This window comes from Acinonyx jubatus, chromosome A1, assembly GCF_027475565.1.
Source record: "Acinonyx jubatus isolate Ajub_Pintada_27869175 chromosome A1, VMU_Ajub_asm_v1.0, whole genome shotgun sequence".
NCBI classification, from domain to species: Eukaryota; Metazoa; Chordata; class Mammalia; order Carnivora; family Felidae; genus Acinonyx; species Acinonyx jubatus.
In genome coordinates, this window is record NC_069380.1 from 26,672,580 (window position 1) to 26,690,468 (window position 17,889).

At 37.5% G+C, this 17,889-nt stretch overlaps 1 protein-coding gene and 2 long non-coding RNA genes across 5 annotated transcripts in view; 1 reads left to right on the top strand and 2 right to left on the bottom strand.

Moving 5' to 3' along the window:
* Positions 1-619: 619 nt before the first annotated feature.
* Positions 620-16,827, bottom strand: LOC128314152 (uncharacterized). The gene is made up of 2 exons (XR_008295648.1): positions 16,697-16,827; positions 620-1,307 (listed from the first exon to the last, which is right to left on the bottom strand). It is a non-coding gene; the product is annotated as an uncharacterized LOC128314152 (long non-coding RNA).
* LOC128314158 (uncharacterized) lies at positions 11,016-13,184 on the bottom strand. Its single transcript, XR_008295655.1, has 2 exons — positions 11,601-13,184; positions 11,016-11,353 (listed from the first exon to the last, which is right to left on the bottom strand). It is a non-coding gene; the product is annotated as an uncharacterized LOC128314158 (long non-coding RNA).
* ENOX1 (ecto-NOX disulfide-thiol exchanger 1) overlaps positions 13,185-17,889 on the top strand; it is a 383,452-nt gene continuing 378,747 nt past the window's right edge. For all 3 annotated transcript variants that reach the window (XM_053215935.1, XM_053215938.1, XM_053215941.1), the window contains exon 1: positions 13,185-13,314. The gene's annotated coding sequence lies outside the window, so the exon portion shown is untranslated. The remainder of the gene's footprint in view (positions 13,315-17,889) is intronic.

The window sequence follows — 17,889 nt, forward strand, 5'->3', positions numbered from 1 at the left end:
AAAAATGGCAGCTAAATCAATGATGAATCAAACGATTTCTCAAAAATATCTTATTGTTCAAAATCATAATAAAATAGTAAAATCACAATAAAACTAGAAGAATAAAATATACCATAATATACATGTGATTTTGGACTCGGGAATGTATACTAACTATAAGAAAGAAAAAAATGCTAAAGTAAGAGATACATTAACATACTAAATTTAAACATCTCTGAATGGTTAAAAAAAAAGGGGTGGGGTGGGGGGGGAAGAAATGCACCAGGTACAAAATCAAATGGCCCTGAAAAGTGGGAAAAATATTTGGAACAAATATGACAGACATAGGGTTAATATCATCAATATTTAAAGGTATTTCTCAAATCTATAAGAAAAAAAAAAAACCCTAACCCCTCAATAGAAAAAATGAGCAAAGAGCATGAATAAATAAAATGTAAATCGTTCCCTGCTAGGGCTGCTCCAAGAAGAGCAAACAACTGGTGGAAATTGGGTGTTTCGAAGTTAGTTGACAGATGAGAGTTCCTTTTGTGTAAAGATAGTGATATTTGTGTTGGCAGCAATAGAAAACATTCTTACTTTAAGGAATGAAATATTATAAAGTAGCATATGACAAGCCACATTTTTACGATTAAATAACTCACACGATTTATTAAGGAAAAGAAAGCAGCTTCGAAAGTGCCTCATTGACAGTACAACGTGATCAGAGATACACCAGTATAGTCACATAGTGTGGTGAAACTATAGAGTTCCTAAATTTTCTCTTCCCTCCCCCCAAAAGAAGAAAATAAATCATAAAAGCCTACTGACGTATAGTTACTGTGTTCCCAATTTTGTTTTAAAGGTGCTATTTCCTTATAGCATGGGAACTCTTTCCTTTCTCCTGAAATAAATTAGTGGCTAGGACTTCCGGCAGCAAATGTCGCACCTTTCTGCTGATTCACACTGTCATCTGATCCTTATTACTCCAGTGGTGGAAAGAGGCAGGGCTGCAAACACGAGAGGGCACACATTTATGACTCAGTTTCCCTGGTTCCTAGCAGCTTTCCTAAGGAGCAGAGCAGGCAAATCTTTTTGCAAGCGGGAGGAGCCCCAGGCTTGCCTGGTCACACTGCTGCACAGGAAATAAGTACTTGAAAGGGAACCCCAACAGTGTCTCGCTATAAGGAGGCAGAATTTGCAGTCTCTTCTCAGTGCTGTGGCCAGGAGCGAACAGCCAGTTCTTGACCCACAGCAGTGTTTCCTGCTCTAGGAGGGAAGTTTGTGCTGCAGCAGCCACAGTCCAATAATCCAAATTCTAGCAGTCTATCCTAAGAAAAGAAAATAAATCAAAGATTTATGTAAAATAATATACCTTGCAGCATTATTAAAAATAGCAAAACTGTAGAAGCTTACCCTCACATAGAAGAATGTTTAAATAAATTATGATACCGTCATGAAGGTAGAATATTATTACAGCCATTAAAGACTCCTGTTTTTAAAGACCATTTAACCAAATGGGAAAACACATTATTATGTTAAGTGAATAAAGCAGGGTTCACATGGTATTTATAGTATGAGCGAGCCCATTTTATAAAAAGAAGAAAAAAGTGCATAGGAAGAAACTAGAGTGGAATATTCCAAAGAAAACTTAACAGTCATAGCTAAATAGTATTATGTGGAGTTACATTTTTATGCATTTCTTTTTTCTGCTCAAAATACTTTACCGTGAGCAAATATTTTATCAGAAGTTTGTGTATGTACACACACACCTACCTTCGTATACTACATTGAGGTACATAAAGAGTTAATCTTTTTATTTTGTGTTTGTGTGTTTCTTTGTAGAGGAAAACAGGAGCTTCAGCTTTTGAATTAAAAAAAAAAACAACAAGCAAAATGCATTTGGCGGACAATGTATTAATGGCAATAAGCTTTAACTGAGTGAAGGTGTTTTAATTGTATTCCTGTTTTAAATGATAAAGCTTTCACACGGTATTGCCGCCTTCTTCATCTTGGAATATACTGTTCATACTAGTGTTGAAAGTAGCGTTTAAGGACTTACAAGACACAAGAGTCTGGAAAACAGAGAGGTGGTATAATCAAGTGTAAGGGCTAAACGAGTGACACTGGATACTCCTCCAACAAAACTGCCGTTGTCCATCCCCAGTTTTCTTACTGGTATCTTCTGCCTCTGAAAATAAGGTATTTATAAAAAGTATACACTTGAGGCATCTCTGAAAGACAGCAGTTTGCATACACATACTCTTAAAATGCTGATAAAAATGGACAATGAGAAGCATACATACAGGGTGGGAGAGAACGGAGAGACAAAAGAATTATCCCAATAAAATACCACAAGCGTCAAGGAAGTTTTGTCAAATATAGCCTGATTTCAAATAAATTAAAATGAGATACGAGAAATTGGAATAAAAGTTCCCTCCTCACGACTCTGTGCGGTGTTTTCTTTTTTTCTGTAGGTGGAATAGGCTTAGACAAGGTTCACTAACAGTCTTCAAGTCAGGTGAACGGTGCTGAGTAGGAGGCAGGCAAATGAAAGAAGGAGAACATCTGTGGAAAGCTTACTTCTGAATGGCAGTCCCTACGTCCTTTCCACCCATAAAGAAGAATTTCCTACCAGAAATGCTTAAGTTGACTCTAAAATGGCAGGCGTGAAACCCCTATAACCTGGACAAATTAGATGTGAGGGCAAAGACAGATAGATGACAGAGCAATTTCTACCATGAAGACCAATAGCAGAAAACAAGACCAACTCTATGGAAATGTAAATCGGTACATCTATAGAAGGCAATTAGATAATCACCAATGATAATCTAAACTAAAAATGTAGACTTCTGGGTATTGGAGTAGAAGTACTTTCTCCTGTTCCTCTCATTAAGTTCAACTGAAAACCATGGACGTTATACATAGAATAAACACAAGGTTCTGAAAGGTGGAGACAAGAAGAAAGACTGGTTGAGGACATCAGGACCAGAGGAATGATCCAGTGGGGAGTTCTCTAAATTTTCTTCTGGCTTCATGTGTCCAAGACTGAGTAATTAAGAGGGCAGCAACACGGGATGCCAATGGCTACAAACAAAAAAAGAAATCCCAAGGAAGTCTACTCTTTTTATCCAGAAAGATAGGAAAGGAATAGCCGGTAAAATAGAACACTTTTACTCAGTAACCTCTTTACTCCACCAAACATTATAGAAAAACAAAACAAGACAAAACAAAAAAACTAGCCCCACCACCACCCATGCCAGGAAAAGCAGAGTGGGGAACCTAGACTTTTATCCACTACAGGCTATAACAATACTCCTAATGAAGTGCAGTCAGAAACCAAAAAAGGAGCCAGGACTTTCAGCCCCACTGGCCAGTAATAAGTTGCTCCTTTTTCCCATTGCAGTGTCAGTGGCGATCACTTGGGGAATCTAGACTTCCATCTCCACCTGGAAAAAAAGTTAGGCATCCCTAACTTGGATTGTGACAGAAGAGGCCTTGCAGAGACTCACTGTTGCCCAGTGGTAATGAAGCTACTAACCCCAGCTCAGTGTCTTAGGAGACCTTATTCAGAGACAGAACCCATAACTGTAACCAGCAGTAATGAGAAACTCCCATTTGAGTGTCAATGGAGCAGTACTGAGGTATCATCCTCCTTTCCCCTCTGAGATCAGTGTCAGAGAAGGCCATTTAAAATAGAAGGTTTAAATAAGATCCAGATATTAGCAGACCTGTGCTCGCTTTGGCAGCACATATACCAGCTATTAGCAGACCTTCCCCCAGCAAAGTAGCTTGAGAACGTTCTCTGAACAGAAGGGAAACAAAACAAAAACAAAAAAAGGGGGGGGGGACTTTGGGAAATCAAGACAAGAAAACATGGTAAACAAAAGTATGGGTAAATACATTAGACTTTCCTTCTTGTGAGGTTTCTAAATTATAGTAGGTGGTTGAAATGAAAATTATAACGTGGTTTGATGGAGCTTCTAAAGAAACGTAGAAGTATTTAATACAACTATATTTTAAATAGAGAAGGAAAAGGGACATAAAAGGTAGGTAAGTTTCCTATACTTCACTTGAACTGGTAAAAAGATGCCACCAATAGACAAATTATGTATATATGTAATACCCAGAGCAGCCACTGAAAAATTATACTAAAGAGATATATTTCGGGGCGCCTGGATGGCTCAGTCGGTTAAGCATCCGAGTTCGGCTCAGGTCATGATCTCACAGCTCGAGAGTTTGAGCCCCACAGCTCTGTGCTGACAGCTCAGAGCCCGGAGCCTGCCTTGGATTCTGTGTCCTCCTCTCTCTCTGCCCCTCCCTGGCTTGTGCACCCCCCTCAAAAATAAACATTAAAAAATTTTTAAAAAATAGAGAGATACATTCCAAAACACTAGATACATCAAAATGGAATTCTGCAATGTCCTCTAATCCACTTGAAACACAAGAAAAAACAAATGAAAAATAGAAAAAACAGAAAATAAAAAAGATGGCAGACTTAAGCCTTAACCCGTCAATAATTACATTAATGCAGATAATCTAAAAACATCAAATGAGAGACATAAATTGTCAGGGTGGATTACAAAAAACACGAACCAACTATGTGCTCTCTATAAGGAACTCATTTCAAATATAACAATATAAGCACGTTGAAAGTAACAAGTATAGGAACATATATAAAATCATACAATTATAGCATCACCTGGCTGGCTCAGTTGGTGGAGCATGTGACTCTTGATCTCAGGGTTGTGAGTTCAAGCCCCATATTGGGTGTAGAGATTGTTTAAAAATAAAATCTTAAAAAAAAAACATACGATTACATATATATTATGCAAACATTAATCAAAGGAATTCGCGATTATATCATTAGATAATATAGACAAAGAAATTGCCAGAGACAGAGCTGGACATTATATAGAGATACAAGGATCAATCTGCCAAGAAAACATGGCAATCCTGACTGTAAAACACCCAACAACAGTCCTACAAAAAATATGTGAAGTAAAAACTTATAGGACTGAAGGGAGAAATGGACAAGTCCATAATTAGAGGTGAACACTTCAATGCCTCTTTCTCCACCACTGACAAGACAATTACACATAAAATTAGTGAGGATATGGAATAATTCATAGCACCATCAACCAACAGGATCTAATTAACATTCATAAAACATTCCACTAAGCAGCACAAAATATACATTCTTTTCACAGGCCCATGAACATATACCAAGAAAGACCACATACTGCATCATAAAACAATCTCAAAAGTTTAATAGATTTGATGCCCTATAGAGTATATTCTCTGACTCCAACCAATAAAATTAAACTAGAAGTCAATAATAGAAAGATAATGTGATCCAATGCTTTGAAATTAAACACGTTTCTAAATAATCCATGAGTCGAAGAAGAAATGTCAAGGGAAATTAAAAAAAATACATTGAACTAAATGAACTTGAAAATACAACATAACAAAATTTGTGGGCAGTAGCCAAGGCAGTTGTGAGAGGGAAATGTATAGGACTAATTTCATATTATTAAACATGAGGAAATGTCTTAAACCAATAATCTAAGTTCCCCACCTCAAGAGCCTAGAAACAGAATAGCAAAGTAAGCCCAAAGCAAACAGAAGAAAGAAAATAAGAAAAATAAAATCAGATGTCAATTAAATTGAAAACAGAAGAACAGAGAAAATCAGTGGAACGAAGAACTGGTTCTTTGAAAAGATCAATATAATTGACAAACCTCTAGCAAGACTGAGAAAAGAGAAAAACGCCAATTACCAATATCCAGAATCAAACAGCAGGTATCACTGCAGATCCTGCAGACATCGAAAAGGAATAAAGGTAATATGAACAATTTTACCCACATGAATTTGACAACTCAGATGGAATAAACCAATTCCTTGAAAAGCACAGACTATTACAACTCACCCGATACAGTGTAGATAATTTGAATATCCCTGTAACTATTAAGGAAATGGGATTCATGATTTAAAATCTTCCCCAAGTGAAATATCCAGGTCCAGTTGGTTTCATTGGAGATTTCTATTACACACTTAAAAAATAATTAATACCAATCCTGCACAGTCTTTTCCAGAAGATAGAAGGAAAGTCTTCTCAATTCATTACAAAAAGTTAGTATTACCCTAATACTGAAAGCAGACAAAAACAATACAGAAAAGAAAAAGACATACCAATATCTCTTAAAGAGATGCAAAAATACTTAACAAGTTAGTAGCAAATAAAATGCATCAATATATAAAAAGAACTATACAGCATGACCGAGGGGGATGTGTTCCATGGATGAAAGTCTGGTTCAGTATTTGAAAATCAACCTATGTGATCCACTGTATGAACAGGTTAGAGAAGAGGAGACCCATGACCATATCAATTGATACAGAAAAAGCATTTGACAAAGTTCAACACCTATTCACAAGAAACTTTCATAAAAAATCAGGACTACGAGAGATTTATTCAATTTGATATATGGTAATCTTCAAAAAATGCTATAGACATCATAGTTAAAGGTGAAGGATTTAATGCTTTCTTTTTAAGGTTGGGAGCAAGGCAAGAATATCTGCTTTTAGCACTCTTATGTAACAGTGTAAGGCAAGAAAAGGGGAAAAAGGCACTGATACTGGGAAGGAAGGAAAGAATATAAATGTCTTTATGTGTAGATGGTATGATTGTGTACATAGAAAATATCGAAGAATTTGTTAAAAAAATAAAATAAATCCCAGAACTAATAAATCAAGTTCAGCAAGGTCACAGAATATAAGCTCAATATAAAAATATCAGGACATATTAACACAGATATTTTAAAATATGATAATTGCTCAAAAAAGAAATAATTAGTTATAAATCTAACAAAACATGTACAAGATTTGTATGCTGAAAACTGCACAGTACACATGAAAGAACAAAAGGTCTAAATAAAGGGAAAGACATGTCATGTTCATGGAGTGGAAGATATCTATTCTCCCGAAGGAGATAGAGAAAGTTTTGATAGTAATTCCTATCAAAATCCCAAGGAAGATATATGTGGATATTGATAATATTATTCTAATTTTATATGGAAAAGCAAAGGATTAGAATAGTTGAAGAATTTTGAAAACTGAGGGTACATAGAGGGAGGTGGGTGGGAGATGGGCTAGATGGGTGATGGGAGCTAAGGGGAGCACTTGTGATGAGTACTAGGTGTTGTGTGCAAGTGATGAATCACTGAATTCTACTTCTGAAACCAATATTGCACTGTTTATTAACTACACTAAGATATTAAAAATAAAAATAAAAATGAATTTGGAAGAAAGCAAAATGGGAGGAATCAGTCTACCCAATTCTTATGGCCGCTATAATCAAGACTGTAGTATTGGTGGAGGGATAGATGGATTGGTGGAAGAGGACAGAGAACCCAGATGAAGATCCACACAAATGTGCACAACTGACTTTTGACAGAGGTTCAAATGCGTTTCAATGGAGACAGACGCCCTTTTAACAAATCGTGCTGGAGCAATTGGACATTTATAGGGAAAAGATGGACCTCAATTTCAGTCCTCATGCATTATGTAAAAATTAACTCAAAATGGGTCATGGACTTCAAACTATAAAAGTGTTAGAATAAAACAGAAAAATTGGAGGATTTAGGAATAGACAAAGAGTTCTTAGACTTGGCAACAAAAACACGATTCATAGATCAATCAAATGGAGTTAATTATTAGCTTTTTTTTTTTTTTTTTTTTTTTTTACTTTGAAAGAGTGTTGAGAGATGAAAATAGAAGCTACAGACCGGGGAAATATTTGCAAACCACTTAGAAAAGTCTAGTACCATAGAATATATAAAGAACTCTAAGAAATCAATAACAAAAAAAGAATCCAATTAGAAAATGGGAAAAATACATGAAGAGACATTTTACCAAAGAATGTACGTAGATGGTCAATAAGTATGTGAAAAGATGTTGGACATCGTTAGTCATTTTGGAAATGCAAATTAGAATCTCGAAGACATCTTACTATAAACCTATCAGAATAGCTAAAATAAAAACTAGTGGCAACATCGGATGCTGCCAAAGATGCAGGGAAACTGAACCACTTTGGTAGGAATGTAAAATGGCACAGCCACTTTGGGAAAACAATCTGGCAATTTCTTAAACAACGAAGCCTGCAACTGCCATTCAAACCGTGAATTGAATTACTGGCCATTTATCCCAGAAAAATGAAGATTTATGATCACAAAAACCTGTACATAAATGTTTATAGCATGTTTATCTTTAATAGCCAAAAATTTGGAAGCAGCCCAAATGTCCTTCAGTGTATAGTTAAACAAACTATAATACATCCGTACCATGGAATAGTACTCAGCAATAAAAAGAAATGAACTGTCGATACAGGCAACAACCTTGATGAATCCCCAGAGCATTATGCTGAGTGAAAAATGCCAATCCCAACAAGTTACATTCTGCATGATTCCATTTATGTAACATTCTTTAAATGACAAGATTATAGGAATGGAGAATAGACTGGTGGTCCCCAGGGGTTAAGAAGGGGATAGGGGAGGGGCGCCTGGGTGGTGCAGTCGGTTAAGCGTCCGACTTCAGCCAGGTCACGATCTTGCGGTCCGGGAGTTCGAGCCCCGCGTCGGGCTCTGTGCTGACCGCTCAGAGCCTGGAGCCTGTTTCCGATTCTGTGTCTCCCTCTCTCTCTGCCCCTCCCCCGTTCATGCTCTGTCTCTCTCTGTCCCAAAAATAAATAAACGTTGAAAAAAAAATTAAAAAAAAAAAAAGAAGGGGATAGGGGAAAGAGATAAGTGGGTATGGCTACACAAGGGCAACATGAAGGATTCTTGCGATGGAAATATTCGGTATGTCAGCTGTATCAGAGTCAATATCTTGGTTGTAATAATGTACTGTAGTTTTGTAAAATGGTACCACTTGGGGGAAACTAGGTGAGTGACACAGGGCATATCTGTGTTATTTCTTACAACAGCATATATCTGTAATTATTTCAAAATAAATAGTTTTTTTAATGTTTATTTATTTATTTTATTTTGAGAAAGAGAGCAGGGGAGGGGCAGAGAGAGAGAGAGGTAGAGAATCACAAGCAGGCTCCGTGCTGTCATTGCAGAGCCCAACGAGGGACAAACCATGAGATCTCACAAACCATGAGATCATGACCTGAGCTGAAATCAAGAGTCAGATGCTTAACCAACTGAGACACCCAGGCACCCTGCAAAGTGTGTAGTTTAAAAAATACATATATACTTCAATCCTGAATTGTACTTCTGAGATTTACCCACAGATACTCATTTCAGGTTTACCGATAATAGCAAAAGATGACACACAGTGTTTCAGTTCATCAGGAGGTATAGGTTTTAAATAAATTCATATAATGCAGATATTACAAAGGATGAGATAGCACGGATGAGTTGATTTATATGAAAATGCAAACTCTAGAACTGTGCTTTGGTATGCTATTTTAAAGACATGTTAATATACCCAGGAGTGTATATTTACTTTTTTTATAGGCACAGATTACTTTTGGAATGGTAGACAAATGACTCAAAGCCATGGTCGAACTTGAGAAGAGTAGCTATGTGTCTGGTGGGCAGGTGTGAAAGAAGCCTTATTTACTATCTTTATATGCTGTTTTTCCTCTTGAATTTTATACTTTGTACTTACATGACCAATTGAAGAATATATTAGCATGTTTTAAAAACATAAGAGAACATCCAGAAAGAGACTCAAGTATATATTTGGGAATTTAGTATATAATAAAGGAAGCATTTTATGACAGCAGGGGGAAAAGATGGGTTATTTCATAAAAGCTCTTGGGAACATTGCCTACCCATTGAGGGAAGATGAACAGACATACAACTACTTAACTCTTTACATCCAAGTAAATTCCAAGTGAAGTGAAGATACAAACAATGAAAAAAGTATTAGAGGAAAATGTAGGTAAACATTTCATAATCCTGTGGTAGGAAAAGTTAAAAAAAATTTTTTTTAATATTTATTCATTCTTGAGAGAAAGAGAGAGCATGAGTGGATGAGGGGCAGAGAGAAAGAGGGAGACACAGAACTTGAAGCAGGATCCAGGCTCTGAGCTGTCAGCACAGAACCCAACATGGGGCTCGAACCCACGCACCACAAAATCATGACCTGAGCCAAAGTCGGAGGCTCAACCGACTGAGCCACCCAGGCACCCCAAGGAAAAGATTTTTAAAGGATAGCACCAATAATGTAATAACAAAAGAAAAAGATTGATAGGTTTAATATATATGTTAAATACATGTAAATTTACTTAAAAGTTTACTTTTTAGTATGACCAAAACAGCAGCACCCAAATATATAAACTACATTAAATGATATAGCGTGTCTCAACAAGAGAATGGCAAATTGTGGTATATTTGCATAATTAATTATTACCTACCAACAAAAGTGAGTGAACTGTAGATAAAATGAGCAGCATGGATAAATTTTGTGCATCTAGCAGGGACATGAGGCAGCTTTCATGCCGCTAATATTCCATACCTTGGTTGGGAGTACAAGGGTGTGTTTGCTTTGTGATAGCTCATTAAGTTGTACACTATTCTGTATGCATATTTTACTTTATTTTTTAAAGTTTATTTTTGAGAGAGAGAGAGAGAGAGTGAGAGCGAGCAGGGGGAAGGGCAGAGAAAGAAGGAGAGAGAGAATCCCAAGCAGGCTCTGCACCATCAGCACAGAGCCTGATGTGGGGCTTGAATTCACTCACCGTGAGATCACACCTGGCGCTGAAATCAACAGTTGGATGCTTAGCTAACAGAGCCACCCAGGCGCCCCCATATTTTACTTTAATAAAGCAGTTTTAAAAACAAAAACACATTTTTTGACTTTCATAATGGCAGATACTTTTTTTCTTAATGAAGTCTTTTGATGTTGCTGTAAATGATAAAACTTTTCAGAAAGCAAACTGGTAATATGTTTCAAAATAGTATTTAACAATTTCTGTTAAAGGTATTTATCCTAAGGATGGAATGAGAAAAATATAAGAGGAAACATCTATAGCCATTTCCACAATAGCTTTATTTATAAAAATGAAACATCAGAAACAAAGTTCCCAACATTGAGAGATCATTTAACTGATAATGATACCTAAGAAATACATTGTAGCCAAATATAAAAGGCAAGGCTGTTTTTCTTTCTCTGGAAAACTATATGAGGAGTTTGGTGGATGAAATAGCAATTTTCAGAACTCTTCAACTCACGTAAACACAAATACACACAAATATACACACTCAAATTCACATTAAAAATATCTATATCTAAATAGTTTGAGACACTAAAGTGTTAGCAGAATTTATCTCATTTTTTCTGTGTATTTTTTAAAACTTTTTTGTTTTACCTTTTGTATTTTCTTTTTTTAATTTTTTTTTTAAATTTTTTTTTTTAACGTTTATTTATTTTTGAGACAGAGACACAGCATGAACAGGGGAGGGGCAGAGAGAGAGGGAGACACAGAATCGGAAGCAAGCTCCAGGCTCTGAGCCATCAGCCCAGAGCCCGACGCGGGGCTCGAACTCGCGGACCGCGAGATCGTGACCTGAGCTGAAGTCGGGCGCTTAACCGACTGCGCCACCCAGGCGCCCCACCTTTTGTATTTTCTAAAACACGCAAAGAAGCACAAGTAGATATGACCTTGTAATACTTGAAGAAAATAATAAAGCGGAAGTAAACAAAAATGCCCAGAAAGTATTTTTGTGTATTTCTTTTAGTTATTCCCCTTCCCCCAGCAATATTCAGGTTTTTTAGTTAATTTGGGAGAAAAAGAAGAGCGGAAGAGAAATATGAATAAACCATGTATTTGTTTAGTTTAATGGTGTTACATGATAACTTTGAAAGATAAGAATCTTTTTATTACAAAGAACTTCTCTTACCTATGAGCAGAATTATTTCCAGGTCCTCCTTCAATAGTTATTTTCATTTGTAGACTATATGATTGTGATATAATTTGAGGTATTTTCTAGTATATTGAAAGAAACTAAAAAGTGGTATATTCCAAAGTTAAAAATGGTTTTCATAATTAATTAGGCCAGGGATGGTTCCGGGTTTTATGGAGGTTCAAAGTTATATAGTTTTTGAGTCTGCCTTTAAGAAAAAGAACAAAGACTTGAATAGCATGTTAGTTGCTGGTCCCTGTAAGGGCATGTGGAAATGGAGGGTTCTAGCACTTAGATTCCTTTTACTTCATGTAAAATTCACTTGTTTATGCCCTGTTTCCCTTTTGGGAGGAATTATTTCTCAGTATTATTAAATTACGATAACATGCCTATTTGTTACTAATACGATTTAACTATGCCTTATGAAAAGATTCATTAAAATACAAAGAAAAAGAGTATGTATTTAAGTCTCATTGTGGAAGGTTATTAAACTTATTGATGATGCTTTAAGGCCCTATCCGTAAAATAATTGGATTTATTTATTCCTCTTATTTCAAAGAAAGCAAGTAATGCATCCCACAAATAAATACTTGATTAATAGTATTTATTTCCTTATTCTAGAAGTAGCCTTGCACTTACAGAAACGATACCCCCTCCGTGAATTCTAAAATCTGGCTCCAAATATATTCAGATTTTACACCAGAGCTTCTCAAACTGTAATGTCCATTCGACATTCCGTTCATGCGGGGATCTTGTTAAATGCAGGCTCTGATTCAGTAGTTCTGGAGTAGGGTCCAGCATCCTGCTTGTTTAGCACGCTCCATGTGATGGCTCCATTGCTGTTCTGCAGACCATACTTGGCAAATGTATAGCGAGGCTCTACACCTGCTATCCTGTCCCCAGCATCCCCTCCTCAGAAGCTGCCCTCCACATATAAGGTGCAGGGGAATGTGCCAGTCTAGTGGTTCTTAGGTACAGCTGATGGATACGTAGCCATGAATCTAAATGTAGGACCTGGATTGCTTGAAGCAAGTGACACAACCGAGGACAGTGAGCGAGTGGAGGAATAAGAGCCAGAAAGTGAGCACAGGTGCCGAGGAAGAAACCACACTGCTTTGAGGAAGTGTTTATGAGTACATGAGACAGGCAGACAGCTTCCATTTCCAGCCTGCCTTCAGAAGCACGGGTGAAGCAGTAAGTGCGATGTTCCTGCAGGAATTTAAGAACCTACAAAAAGAAACGACTCAGAATTGTTCCACCCTGGTCACACGCACGTGGTTTCTTCCGTTTCAGGGTTTAGGGCATGCTGTGCGTAGCGACAGCCGTTCCAGCCGGCAGCCCGCCCCACCTGTGACCTGTGGCCTCTTCTGGGAACTGTCCTCAGGAGCTGACCGTGTCCAGTGTTTCCCAGGTTCCTCGCACCAAGGTAAAGAGTCTTTCCGTAGTGATTTTGACATTGCACTCGCTGTGCTGTGAAGCTAAGTGCAAATGCTCGGTGGGGCAGTGCGGGGGCATAGGGCTCTGAACAGGCTGCTTTCCGGTGAACACTACTCCAGTGATCATAGAGATAGGACTTGTTACCCTCAGGGTAAACTAAGAAAAGCATAAGGTGCCCTGTTGCTCCTGCTTTTGATATTTTTGCATCCCTAGGAGAGAGCTGATCCATGTATATGTTTATGTATATTGGTTATATATATATAAAACACCAAAAGTTTCTTCGAGTTGGAATACTGTAGATACCTCATATAAGTGGAATCATGGAGTATTTGTCTTTCTGTGAGTGGTTCATTTCACTCAGCATTATGTCCTCGGGTTTTATCCGTGTCGTAGCGTGATTCAGGATTTCCTTTTTTATGGCTTGGTAACATTCCCTGGTATGTATACACCACATTTTCTCCGTTCATTCATCTGTGGCTAGAAGTATAGTTGTTTTTGCCTTTTGGCTATTGTGAGTAATGCCGCTGTGAATACGGGTGTGCAGATGTCTCTCTGAGATCCTGATTTCAGTTGTTCTGGATGCATACCGAGAAATGGAATTGTTTGGTCTCAAATGGTAGTTCTATTTTTAATCTTTTGAGGAACCTCCATCATGTTTTTTTCAGAAGATGCACCATTTTACAATCATTTATAGTAACACTCACTGTCTTCTGTTTGTTTGGTTTTATAATGGCCCTCCTAACAGGTGTGGGGCGATATGCTTTAAATATAATACTCTCATACTCTCATACTAGTAACTTACAAGAGTATGAGTGTAATCCATTGGGTTACATCTGTATTTTCACTTCTAACATTTTCTACTACTGCTTTTTTTTTTTAAATAATGTTTATTTATTTTTGAGAGAAAGAGAGTGGGGGAGAGAGAGAGCAGGGAAGGGGCAGAAAGGGAAACACAGAATCTGAAGCAGGCTCCAGGCTCTGAGCTGTCAGCACTGAGCCCGATGCGGGACTTGAACTTTTGAACCACGAGATCATGACCTGAGCTGATGTCAGATGCTCAACCAACTGAGCCACCCAGGCACCACTAACATTTTCTGCTACTGTTAACTGGTTTGCTCACTGTGTGATTTACTTCATTTGCCCTTCTGGCTGTAATACACACCACTTTACTCAAAATGAGCCTGCATGGGACATCAGTTGATTCTGTATGTTTCACAGAAATCAACTTGGAGTAGTTGAAATGGGTTTTCTTCGTCTTGCCTTCCCATGGTCGCCCTTGGCCAACTCTCCCTATGAAACAAGTTACCAAGAATTCTTTAATAACAGAGCATTAACACTCATTGATGGCTCTTGACGGTGATTGACTGGATAGGAATGACTTAAAAAATGGCAGAATTGGCAAAAAAGAAAAGCAAGCGTCCCCTCCTAATGTGACATCAGAATCTTGGGGATCATTTAGGGAATCTGTTTACGAGGCCAGTGCGTGAGGCTGAGAAGCAAGATGACTCTGCTGGAATTCATGAAGAAGAACGAGGTACCCCCCAGGGGCAAGCCCAGGCCTCTGGCCAAAGCTCCCCAACTGCTGAGACGTTTACTTGTTTTGTGCACTGTACAAAGAAATTGGTGAAGTCACACTGTGTGGTTGCTGGCACTGCTGTGCAAAGTGACTTCACACAAGTAGCATTGCTAAGCATGCATTAGAAATGATGATTTGAGATTGAACTGGCTCTGTGGAAATAACCTGAATTACATGCTGCAACACTGTTTTGCCCAAGGGGCTAAAATCACTGACTTAAGATATTTAAAATGTCAGAAACGTATATTCTTAATAAGCTTGGAAAGTCTGCCATACTTCAGGGAGTATCATAGGTCTTCATCATCATCTAAGTAGACCTTTGAGACCACATGGGTTGTGACTTGATTTCTTTCATTATGAATAAATCCAAAATGACTGATGCATTCCGACATCCGGACAGGGCTGAACCAGATGTGTGACCGAGTCATAGTTGCAAGTTCCTTGCTTCAAATCCTTCAGTGTACGTTTAGCATCGTGCATTTAAACACTTAGACTGAAGGATTACTCTTCTTAAGTATGGTAATTCTTGATGCCTCGCTGATGGATTGGTGGATGCACGTGCATGTCTGGGTGGACAGAGCTGGGTTAAGGAATGGCAGCTTCCCTGGGCACCACCATATGCCAGTGGAGTATCCTTAGTATCAATGGCAAATATGGCACCTGCTAACTCAGGTTTCCACATGTAACACTTAGGCGATTGATAATACGACATTTGTTCCAGCTCCCTCACAGGGGTGGGCACGAGATACCAATAAGAATTGTTGCCATTGTTGAACTATCCCTGATGAATATTTTCCTAACAATAACAAAAAATTCTTGGCACTGAGGAATTTCTCTATTGAATATTTTGCATAGTGTTACGGCAAGCCACACCACTACCCTGATTTAGAATCGCTTGAATTTGGCAGTTCATACTTGAAATTCTTAAACCGAGTAGTAGTTTATATAGGTCCGTTTACTGGAAATGAGTGGTTTCTTTTTTTAAATGTATTTATTTTATTGACATATGATTGACATACAACATTACATGAGTTTCAGGAGTACAACTTAGTGATTCGATATGTATATATATATTGGAAAACAATTACCATAATAAGTCTGGTTATCATCCATTACCATATACGTTACAAACTTTTTTTCTTGTGGTGAAAACTTTTAAGAAATACTCTCTTAGCTACTTCCAAATATATATTACAGTATTATTAATTACAGTCACAATACTGTACATTTATTTTGAATCTCTATTTCTGAGGATTTTGTTTGGTAAATCATAAAAGAAAACTGAACAGACAAAAGGACCACAGAAAACTGGAAAATGTTTTGACAAAAAAAAAAAAAAAAGACAGTGTGAAAGTAAACAAACAAAAGAACTTTGAAATCCATTTTTTAACTTTGTAACTGTATCTGTGTAAGTTATCACTTCCCCGGGGGAGTATAAGTAACTAATTCTGTCCAGTAATGAGATACCAAATAGTTGTGAAATGAAAGAGGTTGAAGCATGTGAAAGTGATATGTTCATTCACCTACGTGAACTAATAACTCTGTTAACTCACCATAAATAGATACACACTTTTGTTAATACAAAATAACTTTCCTCCAGTTCCACTTAATAAATGTTTGGTAAAAACTTAAAAAACAACAGTTTGAATCGTTACTGAATCTTTAGCTTTTCTGGGGGCACTCACATGATTCAGTCTCTGTTAAATTGCTCACCACATACACACACCCACACACACCCACCCACCCACCCCCACACACACACACAGTTGATATACAGCACAAGAAAAGTACTCACATGCATGTGAGGTAGGTCCCAGTTTGAGAAAGCTAGAATCCATTTATCACCTGCAAATTTCACCAGAAAAAATTACATAAATGTCAAGAGCACATTGCCTTTATAATATCACATGGGAGAAATATCTGGACTCTGTCCTGATGGCCAGGGCAGATGGTTGATATCATGTGCTAAGAATGGGCACTATGCAGTTCTCAGCATTTGGAGCTCTGCCATGTAAATTTGAAGTGGGTCAAAGTGAAATGCTGGGATTTTCATATACTTATCAGAGGGTGTAAAATTTCAAAACTAGGGGCGTCATAGAAAGTTAATTCCTGAGGAAACAATCCTATTAGTAAAGATATGTTTGAGCCAGAGACTCTAATTTTTCTGGCTCTACCCTGGATGAACAGGAGATAGGAAAAATCTTACAGAAATGAAGTCCCTAAGAGTATGATGGAGTAATGTTTTTCTGTGTTTGTAATGGTCATTTTTAGTATTTGTGTCAATGCACCTTACATTAATCCATAATAACGCAATAGCTATCACTTTTTAATGCTATTATGTGTGTTAGCTTTAATGAGAGCCTGCAAAGAGATGAAAATAGAAGGATTCCATGATGTGGTTTGTGTTATAAATAAGAGCTTTTTTTTTTTTTTGATGCAAGTATAGAGTTATACGGGTGGAAATAATCATGCTTTGTGATTGCTTTGCCTAAGATGTGAACCTTAGGCTCTCATGTCCTCTAGAGGTTTGTCATCATTAGATGAGAAGCAGCAGCATTGGAAGGGTGGTGATGCTGCTTCTAGAAAGTGAATTGCACAGCCACACTAACATAACTAAAACCCAGTGTGTATTCATTATAACGGAAATGCAAACTATTTATAAAAATATAAATAACGCAGAAGTGACTCTTTTATTAAATTAGAACCACTGGGTGGAGGAAATTTATGAAAATAATAAGGCACTTTTAGGCTGTCAAACTGTTCAGCCACAAATGAGTTATTGCAAGCATAGTGAGTGTCGTACTCAAGGGTTAAAGAAAAAAAGAAAACTTTGTTCACAGATGTGCACAAATACACAGCGAGGGATGGTGACCACGTGCTTTGCTGAGCCCTAAGAGGAGCAGTATCTGTACGTATCAACCTGATCGTATGAAAGACAAAGAGACTGGGCACCGTGAAAGATCAAAGACTGGCCCGTGAATGGGAACT